At 38.7% G+C, this 18,544-nt stretch overlaps 1 long non-coding RNA gene across 4 annotated transcripts in view; it reads right to left on the bottom strand.

Annotated features, from left to right (window-relative positions):
• The window catches only part of LOC142603440 (uncharacterized), a 243,949-nt gene that overhangs the window by 186,038 nt on the left and 39,367 nt on the right, over positions 1–18,544 (bottom strand). For 3 of the 4 annotated variants that reach the window (XR_012837372.1, XR_012837369.1, XR_012837370.1), the window contains exons 2-5: positions 17,214–17,337; positions 16,648–16,780; positions 13,590–13,629; positions 13,234–13,278 (exon numbers count right to left, since the gene is read on the bottom strand). This is a non-coding gene — a long non-coding RNA (uncharacterized LOC142603440). The remainder of the gene's footprint in view (positions 1–13,233; positions 13,279–13,589; positions 13,630–16,647; positions 16,781–17,213; positions 17,338–18,544) is intronic. The other variant, XR_012837371.1, reaches the window with a different exon arrangement.

Raw genomic sequence — 18,544 nt, 5'->3', positions numbered from 1 at the left:
CACACATCAGGCAAAACTGTCTAGCAGAAGAGGAACCCCATGATCAGAGAACAGGACAAAATTTCCTCTTGCACTTTAACAACGTGCAACCTCTGCATTGTTATACATAGACCATTCTTCACTCAGGTTTTCTCCCTCTGCGTAACTCAACTCTAACAAAATCAGAATATATTAAGAAAAAAAGAATGAAGAATAGAAGAAGTGTTTTGCTGCATCTTCTTACAAAAAAATATTGTTTAAGCTCTAGCTGCTATGCACGAGACAATTCAGAACAGCTAAAGACAGGAGAGAGCTCTTGCTAACCAGTGAATACAAGCAATTAGCCAAGAGAAAAGCATAAGCAACTTGTTCTTTGCTTTCATGCAGCTTATCAAGTTTATTCTGCACTGTTACATTTTTGTAATTTATATAAAAAGCCAGCAGCTATTTGGCAAGATTTACATCTAGAAACAGCAATTTAATCGCATATGAAAGAGGAACTGGATGCCTCAGGACATTGCAAACTTCTCACCTCCCACTAACCTGCCTGAAACTTGCCTTGTTCATGTTAAATGTTAACTAAAAATAACTTTTAAATATCTGTTTCTTTATTAGACTCATCTCTCTAAACAGAAGCAAGAAATTTATTAAAGTTATCATGTGAAATATTGAATGCTTGCACAGCAGAAACAAGCAGCTTGCAAGTTCAGCAGTCATCCCTCCGTGGTGATGCAAACGCTCTAACAAAGCAAAATTCCTAGTGATTTCTTGGCCAGGCAGAAACAAGTTGAATGGCAGATGTTAGAGATTTCATAATGAAAAAGACTCCAGAACTGTCAAATTTGACTTTGCTCCCTAAAATAATCAAATGAATGCATTCATGTGTAACCTATATGTAGTAGCTTATGCCATCAAATATAGGATACTCTATCCCATTGCTCCAATATTACATTTCTGACATTTTAATATTGAACAGCAGTTTACTTGCCAAATACATCACCTTTGAAGCCTGACCTCAAAGTGTCCTAAAGTATCGAATGCCAGCACTATCTAAGTGTCTAATTTGAGACAATTCTGTATTTATTGCTGTTACACAAATAACAAAGCTCTTCATCAGCCAGGCCTCTCGGGAGCCTCAGTTCTTTCTTTAAAAAACTCTTTATAGGCATCAATCAGAAAAGACCACAAGTTGTTTGCTTGCCAATTGATGCTCAGAACTTTGTTATAAATGTGTACGTTCCTGCATTACACAGTAGTTGCAACAGGTACCTTTCATGTTCTCTTGAGGATTGGGGTCAAAACCAGAAGGGATATTAAGTTGGCATTAGCTTCTCAGACATGGCACTAATTGCTCCCATATCAAAGCTTACAGAAAGCATGGACAGCTTGCCAAGATACAGTTGATCTGTGAGTAACCCTCTCGTGCTTTGTCAATATTCCACTTCAGAGGAAGATAGAAATTTGTAGTTGAAAAAAAGGAAAATAAATTTAGTGTCCAGTATATAGCAAAGCTTTCCCCAGCAAGCCAAAAAAACCCCAAACATAATTCCGCCACTTAATTGGAACTCTACAAAAATACATTTCATACATAAGCAGTTACCCTCCATTAATCCTTCCCTTCAAAATGACAAATCTGTTTGGCACCTGTAGCCTGGGGGATTTTTTTTGTGTATTTTTTAAACAGTCATTTATCTGTTTCTTCTAAAATACAAGCAAGTCCAGTGTAGTGGTGAGACTCTGTAGAATCCACAAGGCTGCAGAGAAATTTCAAGTGCAGAAGCTAATGTACATCTTAACGCCCAGAATGGTGGGGCATTAGACAATTTCATCATCCAATATCTATGCCAAGGCTAAACCTCACTATGTTCAGCTGTTTGCCAAACATGACATTATCTCACCAGTAGCAAAACACATGGTGCTGCAGCATCCCAGCTTTCCAACACCTGCCCAGGCCTTTCAGCATGCTTTTTATCCCACATTTATAATCAGACTTTTCTTGAAGGAAAAAAATTCTGATACAATTGAATCCAGTCACATTTAGGAGGGAGTAAAAGAATAGAGATTCAGACTAAATAGTTTAAATTGGGAGCTCAGTAATAGGTGTCCTGCCTAAGATAAACTGGAAGTAATTGAGAAAGCAGAGACATTCACACTACAAGTTTATGAGATTCCACTTCAAGTAAGCAATTTAATCAAAGCCATTTACAATAATAATTCTACAAAAGGTCACAATAGGAACAATCTTTTTTCCACAAGCTAACCAAAACCTTAGAGCAGGGGTTCTATATTGCACTTTATTATTACTTTGTTAAGTTATGCCATAGCTAACCAGCCTTTTGCTCATTTTCTTTCATCTTCACAACACAAAAGGATTCTCACAATCATCCTATTTAAAAACAAATCTGATTTAAAACAACAGTTGTAAACATTAATAGGTTTAAACCATAACGATGATGACTCACCTGCAGTTCCATCTGTAGCCAAATTATGTTAATTCACAGCAGAATTTCTAGCTAATTTGCATGATGCCACAAGGAACCACAGAGCTGTGCTCCATTAGTGTGTCCGGTAAAATAGCAAGATACAGAAAAATACATTTCTAAATAAGCATTGCCTTTTATTATGATTAAAGTACATGCCTAAAATTAATTTATCTACTGAAAGGCTGTCATTTTCCAGTAATTTAAGATAGAGGAGTCAGATGTATTCTGAGATAAGGATGCTAAAGAAGAATCCTTTATTCCTACAAGGCTGCTGTTTTACATGGAATGAAACAGTGACACAGTATGTTTCAGCCATGGGAGCTACCAGCACAAGCTTTTCTTCCACTCCATGTGGTTCTGGGCTTTTTCCATTGGCAGGTTTCATTTATCAGAGAGCAGCTATTTCTAATCTGACCAGTGTAGAAAGGTAGCAAGTCTGCCCTGTTTTCCCTGACCAGCCATTTGCACTAGAGACTAGGGATTTTAAACACATGCCCCAGAAGAAAAAGCAGCTCACGTTCTCTCAGCTGTTCTTTTCCATTCTCTTCTCCCTCTGCCTAAAGTTAGCTAGAAAAGGGCAGTTATTTCTTAAACATATTAAACATGCTTATCAATTGAAATTTTTTTCCAAATCATTATGTGCAGCAACATTTTTTTTTATTTTATTTTCAATCATTTTTGCAGGAACCTTTAGAAAATTTTAATCCCAAAGGCAATGCACCCATAACAGGAGAAAGTGGTTCCACATTGATCTACTGAGATGGTTAAAATGTAACAGACAACATTGCCTTTTTATAGCCATCTAAAAATCATAACAGTAGGAATCAGGTTAAAAAAAAAGAAAAATTTAAGGAGTTTATAACCTAAAAGGCAAGACCAATGTACCATTTTATAATAGATAAGGAGAATTGTATGATGTGCAAAATTCTTCTGCACTTTATACTTCTCATATTACTTTCCACTAACATGGTCTGTTTGGTGATTTCCAAGATGTTTCTGTAATAAGAATATTTAATTCAGTACTGAATTAAAAAATAAACAAGCTGCAGAGAAATTTAAAGTGCTCCAAAGATTTTGAATTAAAGATACACTTCAGTTCTGCAAATTGTGCTGTGCAGGTTTTCCGTCAGAATAGTTTAAAGGATCACATGCAAATTTGAAAAAGCAGTTAATGGAAAGTAAAGAAGAGGTGTTACTTCAACCAGATAGACCATGCTGTAACTAACAGCAGCCTGGGGAGGGAAACAATAAATATGTTCTCTCCAAAGGACACAATCACACTATATATGCAACGCACATTTGTTCCAAAACACACTGTTTACCCCAACCATTCTGATATCATCATTTATTTGAATTAAATAGGGAATTAACAGCTCTTCTCTTCTCCCTTCCACAGAGCAACCAGCTAATAGATTCTTATTATGAATGGGTGAAAATTACAGTTTTCAGAGACCTTTGAACAGAAGAGTCATGTAATCCACACAAAATTCATATCTGAACAGAGGCCTTTATTTGTATTGGGCATAAAACTCTTGCTAAGATTTGCCCATTATTTCTGTAGTCACTCATCCTTTCTACTTACGCTTGCACAAGGAACAAGAGAAAAATAAACACACACAGCCCTACAATGCACATACCTGTAACAGGTTAGGAACAAGTATAAACAGAGAAACACTTGTAGACCAAAAATACTTAAAAAAAATCCTTGTGCATTGAGAGATAAAAAAATGCCTTCTCCCACTCCCCCCCAGTCTTAGCTTTCTCTAAGTTTCAACTACGTAAACTAGTCTAATGCTTTTATGTATTTCATATGTAAGTGATCCAGAACATTTACATAGTCTACCAAAAAAATCATTTTCTGCAATAAACATATTAAGATTGAGAGAACATAAAATTATGTTTCTAAGAGAGCTATTTCAAAGTGAAATATGCAGCATTCTAAACTTTTCCTAACAATACTCTTTCTGCCTAATAAGTTTCAGTCTTATAAAAATTAACACCAAATGTTATTTGAACTGTCATAAGATACCAAATAATTATAGGTCTGATTTATTTTTTTAAGTACCAATTTAGACCTGGAATGTGTGCTTTCTAGGTTTACTTTTAAATTCATTTTGGTAATTTACCACAGTTCTTTCCAAACCTGGCCTCTAGTTAATGCAGCTTCTACACATATGGTCTGACTTTCTAAAGGGCCTATTAGGAAAGAAAGAAAAAAAAGAAAGAAAAGAAATTCCATTACTGTTTTCATGCTTTTTCATTGAACCATCACTGCATTTGCTTGCAATAACTCTAAAGGAGGATTATAAAAGTGCTTTCCCAGAATGTGTACTAAAAGGAAAGGAGCTCCAAACCTGGAGAGTATCTGAAAGGGGCCTCTTGTGAAGTGAATTCTCCCATGCAGGCCTTTGAAACCCTTTGCCTGGTCAAGCTGCTGGGCCTCTACATACAATTAGCTATTACTGCAGCTTATCCCAAATACTTTCACCAGCCCGTCACAGCAGCGATTAGGAAAAACCGTTATTGCATATCTTCATGTCAGTAATAGATCCATTAGCAGGATCCTACTTCAGTTCAGAACAAGTTGAAACAATTTTCACTTTCTTAACACATCTTCACTGCATGTGGGCTATTCAAGAGCCACATGTTAGTTACTTCTCCGCCCTCCACCATAAAGGTTCTCTCCAGATATTCAGGCTTTAGTGATCACAGTTTTATTTTGCAGTCCTGCTTTGACAAATATGAAATGTTTTCAGCTTAACACCATCATGTAAAGCAAGGCTCGGTTAAAAATCATTGATTTTATACACTAGGAGAGGTAAAAATAAAGTGAACTAGCATATGTACTGTTTATGGTTAGACCACATTTCTTATCTTCTTATGGATGTGATTTCAAAATGACTAGCAAAGAACATCATTTTGGATAAGTATACAGGGGAGATGCAATGGGTTACAATAGAGGGGTAGAAGTTTTTTTGTTCCTAAGGCAGTGATGTAGCGAGTCTCTTATTTCTCTACTTATCATTCCAAATATATCCTCCCCTTTGATATTTATTTTTATGACCATGTCCCAGCCACCCATTACTGGTATTTTACTTGAACATAATAGTTGGATATCACCATCTACCAATACCATAGAGAATCCCAAATCTTCATATTCATTTATTCATACAAGGGAATAAAGTGGAAAAAGGCAACATTGTCATATATCCAAGGAGGCCTAAAGACCATGAATTAAACCAGAAATCCAGAAGAGAACAAGATCCCTGCACCTTTTCAGTTTTTGAACCAAAATCTTAAGGAATGCCACAATACACCTTAAGCCACGTTACTTCGAGGAAGAAAAAAAAACAACCCAGTTTGACAATTGCACTGCATCTGAAAAGCAGAACTGGAAAATCCACAGGAGCTGAAGAAGTGCCAAGGGAAACAGTGGAATTTGCTAGAAGCTTTGAATTGCAAATGTAAGGGGAAATCCTCTTCTGGAAAATATATTCAAACTCTATATACAGAGCACATGAATGCCAAACGAAATCTGACACCTTTCTCTCTCTTTTCACCTTTTGTCTTGTACACTCTTTTTCTGTCTCTCTACTTCACCTTTCCTTCTCTCTTTTTTTGAAATTTTTTTCCTTTATTGGCTGTGCTTTGTCATTGCTGTAACTTTTTCTTATCAAGAGAAGCAATCACAAAATGTTTGTTTTGCAGACCAGCCCAAAGAGGAAGGACTCTGTTTTCCCCAGGGAACAGGGAAAGCCCCGAAAGTTTAGCTATATTAGCAGTTGCCCCACAAAGTTTTTCCCTTATATCCAGATCTCTGATGTTTTTATTTGCCCTGTGCATGAGGTTTCAGGTTTTCTTTTTCCTGGTTTAGGTTATCCATCTCACCACTGCTTCAGGAACCAGAGAACATCTGTAGTACAAGCCAAAACAACCATGATTTAAACTATGAATATGGATATAAATAAAGGATGAATGAACCATTTATTTAGCTTAATCTCAAGATCTAATCTTACTGTCCAACAGAACTAAAATAAACAGCAGACTAGGTTCCTTCCTCAACAAGATGGTTGGTAGCATAGCTCCAAGCACCATGCCTTGCTCACACCTGTAAATTAGCAGTTAGGGTCTGATCCTGCACCAAAGACATCAATGATAGCCTTCAAATTAACGTTACTAAATGCAAAACCCTTGAATCATAACCAGGCATTCTAAAACTGCAACCCAACACAATTGCACATCTGTTTCCTATTAATGTCTAATAGTTATACCTTGTCACTCTGAAAGCTAATTTGCATGTTCTCAACCATGCTTGAGAAAAGGAAAGGAGCACAGCTTTCTACTGCTGCATTTACAGGACAAGCAGTTATGCATTTGTCTGAGCATTTTGTGAGCTACATTGCATTTGTAGGCACACAATTCATTAAATCCTATTGTGGTATTGTTTCCCCTTTGAATGATAAAGTCTACACAAAACTGCAGTTAAATAGGTTTAAACTGAGTAACTAGTATAGAATTTAGCATATGGCTCCTTGCAAAATCAGAGTACAAGTACAATGCACTCCACTGTTAGTAACTAACAGGTTACTGCTGGGAAAACCCTTACTAAATCCCAATCACAACATACCACCAGAAAGGTACCTGAAAACTAATCAATCCTTCCTTGCCCAAACATATTAAGTAAAAACCAAAACTTCAATCTTGCCTTAACAATTGGATTTAGGGACCTGAAGAGCATCTGAGGCTTTTATCACATACAAAACTGGTCAGAGACTCATGGGTTGTAGCAGTCAAACCCAGATTAACTAGACATTATTGCTTGGTTTTTTGACCATCAGCCATCCAGATCGCTGATGAAACTCTCCCTTCTGCTTCCTAACAACCTTAGTGCTACACACACAGAAGGATTTCTAATATGGTAGAAAAGGAGAACAAGGACTACAGTGATATGAATTTCTTCAGCCCCTGAATTCTGAAATTTTTTTTTGTTTCTGAGAAACATTGTTACAGAAGGAAAATTTGTACACTATCAGGGAGAAGAATTAAAAGGAGATTGACCTCTGCAAATGCTTCCCAACTGATGTAGGTTTGCAAACCAGAGCAGAAGATACTTTCCAGAGTGACCAGACACATGGCCAACTTCTCAGATTATTACCCATACAATTTTTTTTCTAATCAAACATATTAGATATTACAGAAAAGCTTACAGAATTTTCACAGCAAAGGAGTTTTAAGTTACAAAAAAGGCCCTAAGAGTACCTACAGGCAATCTCTTCACATCATATTTTGGGCACAAAACCCACAAACTTTTCCATCCTTCTGAAGGACTTACCCTTCCCAAAGCAAAAAGGATCAGTCCCCTGTACCAAAAACCAGAGAGCCACATGCCATACCCCACCATAGATTTTATCCATCCTTTGCCTCTTTAGCTCTCCCCTAGACTGAAAAGGGAGAAGAACCCATCCCAGCCCTCTCTCCACTTCTTCTAACTTCAGCATAACAAATACCTGGTGAGCAGCAGAGTTTTGTGCTTCCTCCTTCACACCACATCCTGCCTCCTCCATCTTCCCTCCAGTGGCAGCCCCATACCTCTCCCTCCTGCCCCCATTTAACTAGGGCCATGATGTTGCAGCAGCTGCTTCTAGTCAGCTACTCAAGTCTAAGCAATTAGGCCCTTCATTAGCTCTTTGCAGAAGATTGCTGCAGGGACACACCTGTATCCCATCCCATCACCAAACACCAAATAACCTGTGTTAGGCAAGGCCAATGGCTTCCATCAGTCAGCTGTAGTCTTTAAAATGTTACATCTTTCTGAAGCAGGCACCTCCAAAAGAGTCTAGCAACAGGCAGATAGTTCAGGTCACAACAAAATTGCCCTCCACCCTATATGCTCCCTATGAGGAATGCAGAAATGCTTCATGTGTGTGCCTGTGAAGGTCAGCACAGAAGGTAGATGTGGCCATTATCCTTCCTTGTGTGTACCAGGATTACACCACCTTGAAAATTAATTTAATCATTGTATATGCAGTTGCACTTTCATCCAAAGATCTTAAGGCAGTTCTCAAACAGCAATTAATTAACCTCCATGTCCCCCCTGTGAGGTGTGCACATGTAAGTAGAGGAGCAGTTTTACATGTGAATTACAAGCAGCACTGGGGAGTGGCTGTGAGGCAGCACAGCCTCCTCCTCCTTCTCCCCATGCCTGCGTACAGCCCTGCAGCACGTCTGCATATAGCCCAATTTATAGGTGACGGAAACAGACACTGGGAGATTAAACATCATAAAACACATATATAGCAAAGCCAAAAGCAGGTCATAGTGTATTGGGGATGCAATACTAATTAAAAATAATAAGCCAGCTGCATGCTTCAACTTTCTCTGGACTTCTGCTGAACATGAAAATGAGAGTTTGTATTTCTGCAAGCAGAAGACTCTGTTCTCAGGTTCCCCACCTCTAAGGAAGACTTCCATTATCTGCTCTCTTTTTTTTTTTTTTTGAAACACTGAATTCCTGTGATAAACAAGTATCTATGTGCCAAATTCTGGTAGGCAAACTATGCACCTTGCTGGGGTAGATAAGTGGTATCTTCTCAAAAAGCATGAATACCGTGCAAAATAGTACCAAAGACTTTACGACAAGCATAACACAGCCAAGTGAAACTACAGGGGCAGGGCGTGTTAAAATGAGGATTCAGATGACTGAGCTGATTTAAAAACTCACTGCTACCGAAAGGCCTAATCCTGCTCCTCTCTGCTCAGCAACATGGTCCAATGCCCCTCCTGCACTCAGCCCTGGCACTCGTCTCGCCCCAGAGAGCCAGTTCTGCTCTTTAGACCTGTGGACAACCATTCTCCCATTTTGCTGTGTCAGTTTTAGCAGCAGTGCCCTGCTCAGGACCTGTGCCATTCAATGGAGCAGCATCAAACATTTTTCTGGATATTTCCTACTCAGGAGAGGACTAAATTTGAAGTTGTCACTCCTGATTATAACACCTAGTCTTAACTAGAAGGGATAGGACTATGCTGTAGTCCGTGGCGTTTCAACTAAAAATGAAGAACAGATTTTCATGTGTTTTCTTTCCAGCTCCCGTTCCCTTTCTCTGGCCTCCTGGGATACATTTGCTAGGTAATGCAAGCTAATCATCAGTTGTTGAGATAATTATCATCTTCGTACTCCAGGTAATTTCTAGCTATCTTTTCAACCTTTGCCACTTCTCTGTACATATACAGGTGTTTAGTAGCTTGCATATAATGTCTCTTTTTGGTTTACCATCACATAGGACATGATGCTGGTATGAGAAGGGATTTCAAACCAGTATTCTTGTGGCTGTGGTGCACCTCAATTTTTATTTTGTGTGCGTCTTTCTTAGCAGGCTGTCAACACAAGAGAAAATCGAGTGGCAGACCGTGGGGCAAATGTATCCCATAGCCTGTGCTGCAGTGCTATAGAAACTTCATTTCACGTTGGTTGTTCTTGTGCACCACTGTAAACAATGGGAGATGCAGAGTCTAACCAGCCCTGATGCTCAGACTGCGTACTTCTATATTTTCTTCAGATTTTCCCTTTCAGAAGGTAGTTTATTTGGACAAAGAGGTGTCTTTGTTTCACCCTCAGTTATGAAATTCAAATGGTAGCCCTTTGCCTTAGGTGCTGCTTCTGCTTTTCCTCTCTACTTCTTTCATTTCTCCTCCCTGCTGCTACACTGGAGTGAATAATGCATTTTTTAATGAATTTCCGTGGATTAGGCTTCCAATTAATTCAAGCTAGTTTTACAGACTCTGCCAATTCAGGTTGCTAAAATTCACTTGGAATTATTGGGGTAGGGTGAGGGGGTTACCCATAAAATTTTTCCAGATTAACTAGAAGAATTCAGTGGAAAGAAATTAGTCATTTTTACATGTGAGTGTATACCATCAGTATGCACAGGGTTTGTTTCAGCCCAAACTGAAAGCACAAATTACACTCTCTTCCTTTTTAAAAGGCCCAAACATGGTTTCACACCAACTGACAGTGGTAGTAATTAATGTGAAGGATCCCTGGGGTCTTTTAACCTCCTTTCTTAGCTTTTGATGGCTGAGACAGCCACAACCTGTGTGCCATTTAACTATCTATAAAACTGAGGGGGGAGAAGCATTTAAACACGACATTGGGTTTTCTTTAAACTCTCTAATGAGCTCTAGATAAAGCAGAGAGGCTTTTACTGAGGATTTTAAGAAACACTTTTTTCCCCTCAATTGTTCTCCCTAGGGCAGAGCATTTCTGTCTCCTCGTAGACAGACAAAATCCAGGAACAGCTCCCACAAAAACCAGGAGCACTGATTGTGTCAAACGGGATTGTGTGGTAAAGATGTGCTGTAGGACTGTTTACCCCTTTCATCGGCTTAGTGCAGTTTGCCATGTCTGTATTCACACGGAAAATTGTGACAAGAGTTTTTTCTTTGCTTGTTTGTTTGCTGCAGATTTGCCAGCTACTCCAGGGTAGTTGTGAATTATTAGCTCATTCAAATGATGCAGCTTTATGACACTTTACTTAAATCAACTAATCCCTAAGAGAGGTAGCGATAACTATTGGTTGAACCTGGGGTTGGGAACTAAATTTTGCCACCGAACTGTGATATTGGACAAATCAGTCAACCTTCTCAAACCCAGATCTTCATGTACTACCTCAGAAAGGAAGCATCCCCCTGGCAAAGTACTTTAATATCCTCTAACAATGGAGCTTGTTGGAAGTGTAGTAGGATATTAAAGGACCAGGGAGAATTTGGGTTTAGCTTGATTTCCAGTTCAGGGATTTCAAGTTACCAGTATAGCAGTGACTACTGGTTAAATTTTTTTCATAGTAGCTAGTATGGGGATATGTTTTGGATTTGTGCTGAAACCAGAGTTGATAATACAGGAATGTTTTCATTATTACTGAGCAGTGCTTACACACAACCAAGGACTTTTCTGCTTCTCACCCCACCCCACCAGTGAGTAGGCTGGAGGTGCACAAGGAATTGGGAGGGGACACAGCCGGGACAGCTGACCTCAGCTGACCAAAGGGATATTCCATACCATATGACATCATGCTCAGCATATAAAACTGGGGGAAGAAGAAGGAAGGGGAGGGATGTTGGGAGTGATGGCGTTTGTCTTCCGAAGTTGCTGTTATGTGTGATGGAGCCCTGCTTTCCTGGGGATGGCTGAACACCTGCCTACCAATGGGAAGTGGGAATGAATTCCTTGGTTTGCTTTGCTTGGGTGCACAGCTTTTCCTTTACCTATTAAACTGTCTTTATCTCAACTCACGAGATTTCTCACTTTTACCCTTCTGATTCTCTCCCCCACTGTGTGGAAGGGAGTGAGCAGCTGTGTGGTGCTTAGTTGCCAGCTGGGGTTAAACCATGACAATTACAAACAACCTCCCTAAAATACATACCTTAAAGAGATAAGGCAGATGCAAAATGATGCACTCATATGCTTGAATTAAGCCTGCTTATATCAGAGCTCTGTCAGACAGACTCCTGAGAAGGCAGCCAGCAGCTGAACCCTGCTCTGCCTTGTGTCTGGCTCCAGAGCCCTGTAACAGGATAAGATGGGTTTCTGCTTAGAACTGACATTTTAGTTTAAACTGCCAAAGAAAGTGGGTTGCACTTGGAGATCAGGCTGAACCGCAGAGACAACAGGCATATGTCTTTCCTGCTTCATTGCAAGGGCAAGGAGTCCCTACAAAGGGCAGGAAGGGACAGCACAAAGCATATAGCCAAGGCTAGTGGTGCTTCACATTGCCGCAGCTGAATCTACTCCAGAGGGTCTTTCAGCAGAGACCTGGCTTCCCTTTGTCCCCTTGAGGTCTGCTCATGCATGACCACAAGGCCTCATCATATCAGATTCTCATCGGCAGTAACTGGTTCAGATGCAGCAAGGGCTATAGTACAGTCTGTACTTGCACTTCTCTCCATGTTTTGTCAAGTGTCTGAAATTCTTGGTTCAGGCTGGAACCAAAAGCAGAGGACAAGAATCTTTTTAAAATATAGCTGTTTCTGGCTGATAATGAGAACAGTGAAGCAGCTATGCTCTGAGCTCTATTCCTTTTATTTATGTAATGCTCTGATTTACCAAAACTGCTTGACAGAAGATTTTCACACAGCCTTACCCTGGAGAAGATCAGAATTTAAGATCCAACATCTGAAGCTAATTAATCATATAAGAAACAGCAAGTGAATAAATAGATTTTCATATTTTGTGGTTTAGGGGGGGGGGGAAGAGGAAAAGATTGATCTGAAACAGAAATGTTTCTGGCTTTTTGGCAGAATTAAAAAAAAAAAAACAAAAAAAACAAACTGGTGTGCTGGTGGGGTTGACAGGGCAATTCTGTTTGATTGCTTTCAGGAGCCCTGAACTGTCTTCAGGTGTTAACCAACTTACAGGGACATAAGGGTTTGAACCAACAGCTGCTCCTTTAGACAGCTTCATACCATGTTTGTGATGTGGAAATTTAGTCCAGGAGACCAGACTGAATTTATTCTGAAGAAAAATCTCCAAAGAACATGTAGCATGGATGTAGAAGCCTCAGTACCAGCTGCTTTAGTCGACCAGTCTGCCCCTATTGTGCTGATTTATTTGCTAATGTAGCCACAGCATAGGACATCTCATGGTGAACATCAGAAAATACTATCAAATCACAAACAGTTCCTGAAATTAAAAGCAATAAAAGAGAGCAATTTGCAAGATGAATTGAAAGAAAACAGGAAGGACACAGCAGTAAGCTCGTGAAATTATTGAACTTACATTTCTTCACAACAGTTTCTTCATCAGGGCAGGAATTAATATCTCCTGTGTTAGTAGAAAGACAGAGACATCCCAGTCACTTTTAGGTGATATTAGGTAATCTTTCATAGCATAACACCTTGCTGCAAATTAATTTCAACAAGATTTTTACCAGCAGAGAGGCTGCAAAACCAAATTCTGTATCTTAATGGCAAATTATTATTTTTCTATAAATGTTCTTTTAAAAGTTAACATGGTAACTATGAATTCAGCTTAGTATTTTTAATCTGACCTCACATAGTAGTGTCTTGGCCTAGAAAAAAACTATGATGTCATATGTAAAATATTCATTACAAATCCACTAATTGAAAACTTACCAAAATCCTTTGGAGCCATGTTCTAATAACATCAATGTTTCTGTAAGCAAAGAAAAGTAAAGATGAAAAGAAGTTGTCATTCAGCTCCAAGCCAAAACATTACTAGCACAGTCAAGTCTACCACAGAAGGATGCTGTGTTTTTAAGACATTAGAGAAGTTTGCAGAAGTCTGCAAAATTATAAGCCAAGATCCTGACATAAATCTGAGACCAAACGGATGAGATGTCGTAGACATCTCAGCTACATCCAAAATTTTCAGTCTAGCTATGAGACACACCATGGTGGATCTTGCTGTAAACACAATCCTGATGCTCACAGGCGGTGCACTAGGAACCCCTGGACATCAGTGGGGAACAGAGAGGTCATAGGGAGCAGTCAGGCTGTAGGGAAGACAATCCTTGACAGTTCAGCCATGCAAGGAGTTTGATTATGGCTCATCGTGCAAATCCTGAAAACCTTATGCTACTAAATTCATTCCTAAACCTCAGTTTCTACAACATGTAAAAACTGATCAGAAGAGAAGAAGTTGCCACTTGAAGATATTTTTCACTGTAATTTTTCCAGTTAGTGGGACTGTGGAACAAAGGGACGGAAGCCATGTAAAAGAGAAAATCCACAGCAGTTCTTTTATTTCTGTACTTCTCGTCTCTTGTCTTTGATACGTCTAGCAGACAAAAATTTCAGCTGAACATCTATTATAACCAAAATTTTCTGGTTTGCTTTCTCAGACCTCAACCAGGAGTTTCACTCTCATAGAGAATGTATATGCACGGGTACATGCACAGATGCATCAGTGTAAAATAAGCTAATTCTCGCTTCTTGTTGGAGACTCAGTGAGCAAAAGATATCTTCTTCAGTATCAACCCCACTGTTATCATTATGTCCTTTTCTTCTACACATATGACTGGATTTGAACCATTACTTTCTCATTTTTCTTTTTACCATACTCTGAGAAAGAAATAGAGAGAGAATATTTAAAATTAAGTTGGAATTTAACAGATTTTCTCATTAAAACTTAATATTCTTTTTCTTTGAAAACTTACAAGGGCTGCCCCATAGTTAGATAAAAAGCTGCCTAAATTATAAATGTATCTCTTCAGGCAGGATAAGTTAAGCACCTAATCCTTCAGGGTGACCCAAGTCCTTGCAAAGGGAACAGCACAAGGCCTAGATAACACTTAAGTACTATTTTAAGAAACTCAATTGTGAGCAAGCTTGGACAAATCTTATACACTGGGGTAAGCTCCCCCAGAGCCTTACTGTTTCAGAAGATAAATCCTCAAGCATTAAAAAAGACATTTGGGGGCATTTAAGAAGACAACACTCAGAAGCACTGAAGGGCGGAAAAATCTCCCTACCTCAGGATTTGACCCAGCCCTGAGTCTGAAGTCCAGGTTTGTCAAACATGCCATTAATTCACCCGTTAGCAAGGTAGTGGCCTTCCATAAAATTCCATATATATCAAAGTTAAAGGTAGCCTTTCATTCCCTAGGGAGCAGATAGGTCTGCACTGTGAGGTGAAGTTGGTAGTGACAGGCCCATTGGCCCACTAATTTTGCATAACCATTAAAACCATAGCTTAACACTGGGCAATCATATCATTTGTATATTGATTTTTATAGTCAGTTTGTGCTGTTTCAAATACAGACCAAGCTTTTCTCCTGCCATGCCTTATAAAACATTAAAATGCAACTATTTAAGCCCAACAACCAAATAGATCCACAGACATATTTGGGGGGGTGTGGAGGGGAAGATGAGGGAAGTAGAAAAGATACCTCCAGAAGGATTATGAATAAAGTAAATCTAATGAGTTTTGCAGTCCTGTATTTCAGGGCCAGAAGACTTTACAATTTCCTGTGGAGTGTCATGTCACCTTCCAGAGTCCCATAATTCTCCAAGCGCATACTGGGAGAAACTCTGCTTTGGGACAGCCGGAACGAGTATTCCAGCTAAGGCTTTAATATTAGCTACCAGAAACTTGGGTCTTTTCCTAAGTGTTTATGAAAACATGAGCAAGTGCTCTTGAGAGTATTCCAAGTTCAAGTTTATTTACTTTACAGATTAGAATTAGACGTCCAGAGAATGGTTCTTGCACGATAGGGGTGGGGGCACAGTGTTATAAAACAGAACAGCTTTTTAGCATTTACGGATCAAACATGAGGGCTGTATCCATAACAAGCCTCTCTGAATTCCTAAAAACAGCATTTGGTGAGCCTGTAGCATTCCAGATCTCCGGCTCGTGCTCTCACCTTAAGTAATTGATCAATACTAAACTATGAAGTCTCCAGTTATTCTAAATATGCTTTGTTCTTGACAAGGTGCAATATATTATTCAAGGATTACAGACTTTTCATATTAAGAAACTGCAAACTTCTGAGATTTCAAAGCTTATCATTCTAATTGCGCACAGAGGCAGACCGGATCTGGAGGCTGGGTAATGTCGTTTTGAGAAACCTGTGTAATCAGTCGTAACTGTGGTGGGTGTTCATTCCTGGAGACAATTTAACACATAGCGTATTTGGGCAGACTGCTTAAATCATGAACAGAGGAGAAAATGGGTTTTTAAAGAAGTTGCTAGCAGATATAAGGAAACTCTAGTTAGGACTACCTTTCACGACCTCGTTCGCAATTGAAGAGATACAGATGTTGATGAAACCTTCATAAACGTGAAAAAATTATCTAAATACTGCACTAAGATGCATAGTCTGAATGATTGGGATCCCAGTTTTAATGCAGCTTTCCAAGGTTTTAGGAAAACAATTGTGTCAATCTCCTTCATGTGTGAAAGGAAACATCAATTTATATTTTCCTCTGTGTGATAGATAATCAGTAAGATGGGAAGATCCCATATATTACTAATGATAGCTTGCAAATGTTAAAGTGTACCTATACGCTAGACAATTCTACAAAGCATAGCATTAAAATTTGTTAAAAGAAAAGGTGATGGTATTAATCAGGAGACAAGGACATGAAAGTTCTGACAGAAAGAACTGGATCACTGAAAATGCAATGTTCAGTATGTGAGATGAAGGTGACGCATCTGCAGAAAATCTCTTACCGTTCTGAAAAGGGAGGATTCTGATGAAAAATTAATCTCACTGATGCCGATCCTAAGAGATACTAATTCCAACCTTATTTTAAAACCAGAAGGTTAAACTTAAAAATTAGAGATTTTTCCAGAACATACGGACCTGAAAAAGTAAAGCCAAATAAACTTTTTACTTATTTATACATTTTACTTATTTGTAATTGTATTTTTTACATTTCGTTAACCTTTATAAACTTGAGAGACAGGTGCCATTTTATTGTAATTACATGACTGACTTCCTTACTAATTTGGAAATACATGTATTTCACTACAACACATCAGTCAGTCACGTTAAGAAGGTGGTATGTGTTCCAGAGGTGGTATGAATAAATTATTACATGCAGTTGCCCTGGTAACTCCTAATTTGTTACTGCATAACAGAATTACTTGTGTTTAAATGGCTATAAAACTTTTCTTGAGGCTGTTATAAAAACATGCGTTTGTCATTTCCTTTTACTTTTCAAATCAAATACATGTATCTCTGTGTGTATATGTATGTATTAAATAGGAAAGATGCTTTTCCAGCTTAAATTTACCTTTCTTATAGTTACATATCCTCAGGCTCTCAGTATGGAAAGCATATTCTCCATGCAAAGGAAATGATGGTCCTTGTTGCTCTGGAAGAGAAGTCCTCCAGAAGCTCCCCTCTTCAGGCACTAGCTTCATAAAACAAATAGTAAGAGATTTTAAAATTCCACTTTACTGGTCTCTATTAGACATTAGGAAGAAAACATAAAGCAAATACAGGATTTTTATCCTATTTATCCCAATTGCTGATAGAAAACCACAGAATGATTCAACAAAGCTATTAAATGAAATAAATGGTCTCATACTTATCCCTCACTAACTGTGAATAAGACTTTTTTAAACATTTCTTTCATGTTTTAAAATAAACAGTAATAGAAAAAATACATATAAACCTCCTTATATAAAAAAAAACCCAACAAAATAACCCACAAAACCCCCCAACTTTAAAGTTGCTTCTTTCAATGCTTCTTAACAGAAAACCCCAAAACTGAGAAAATGTTTTCATCAAATTTAACAAATAAAAAAGAACCTAATTTTAATCCAGTGACAATCTCAGACTCTAACAATGAAGTAAAGCATCCATAATTCTATTTAACTCTGCTTGATGTGAAGGTTTTATTTTGTGATCATTTTAGTGCATAAACCCTGATGAATAATGGAATTTTAGAAAAAGAACCCCTATTGAGTCAAGCTTCATTGACATCTGACTGGTAGTCTAAAAGCCTGCAGAGAGGGTCCAAAGCAGTGCATCATAGCCTCCCAGCAGGTCATTAAGGCATTACCCAATTAGAAAGCAAGGCTACGGAGCGACATTGTTCGCAGCAGAGCAAACATAATTGATTTTTATTTCAACAGGGGGGAGAACCTCCTTACTAAAGAGCTTTAGCATAATTTCTTATTTAGGAGAGGTTTAAAGAGATTTGTGCTGGAGTATTTAATTCCAAACCCTGGGACAGTCTCTGGCAATGTGTATAAATTAAGGGGCAGTTGACTTCACTCATTCATATTCAAAATAGAGACTCGTTCGTTGCTCAAAAGTGGCATGAAGATTTCTGAGCAATGGCATCCAACACCAGCTGTGCAGGGGCACAGCGCTTGGACCCTCACAACCTTTATATAGTTCATGTAGCTATCAGCAAGCCAGTCTCCTGCTTTAAGACTTCTCTCCTAGGCATTTTAACATGCTAATACACTGTATGTAGTCAACAGCTCTTTAAGAGCACCGTGCAGATGGAATTCGCTCCCACGACATCTTCATCATCATCGATCTCCTCCTTATCTTATTGGGTTATTTTTGATCCCACTGTTCATGGCCACCACTGGGTGGGAATGTTCAGCA

The sequence above is a fragment of the Balearica regulorum genome, chromosome 12 (assembly GCF_011004875.1).
Source record: "Balearica regulorum gibbericeps isolate bBalReg1 chromosome 12, bBalReg1.pri, whole genome shotgun sequence".
Classification (NCBI taxonomy): domain Eukaryota; kingdom Metazoa; phylum Chordata; class Aves; order Gruiformes; family Gruidae; genus Balearica; species Balearica regulorum.
This window is presented reverse-complemented; position numbering and strand designations above follow the sequence as displayed.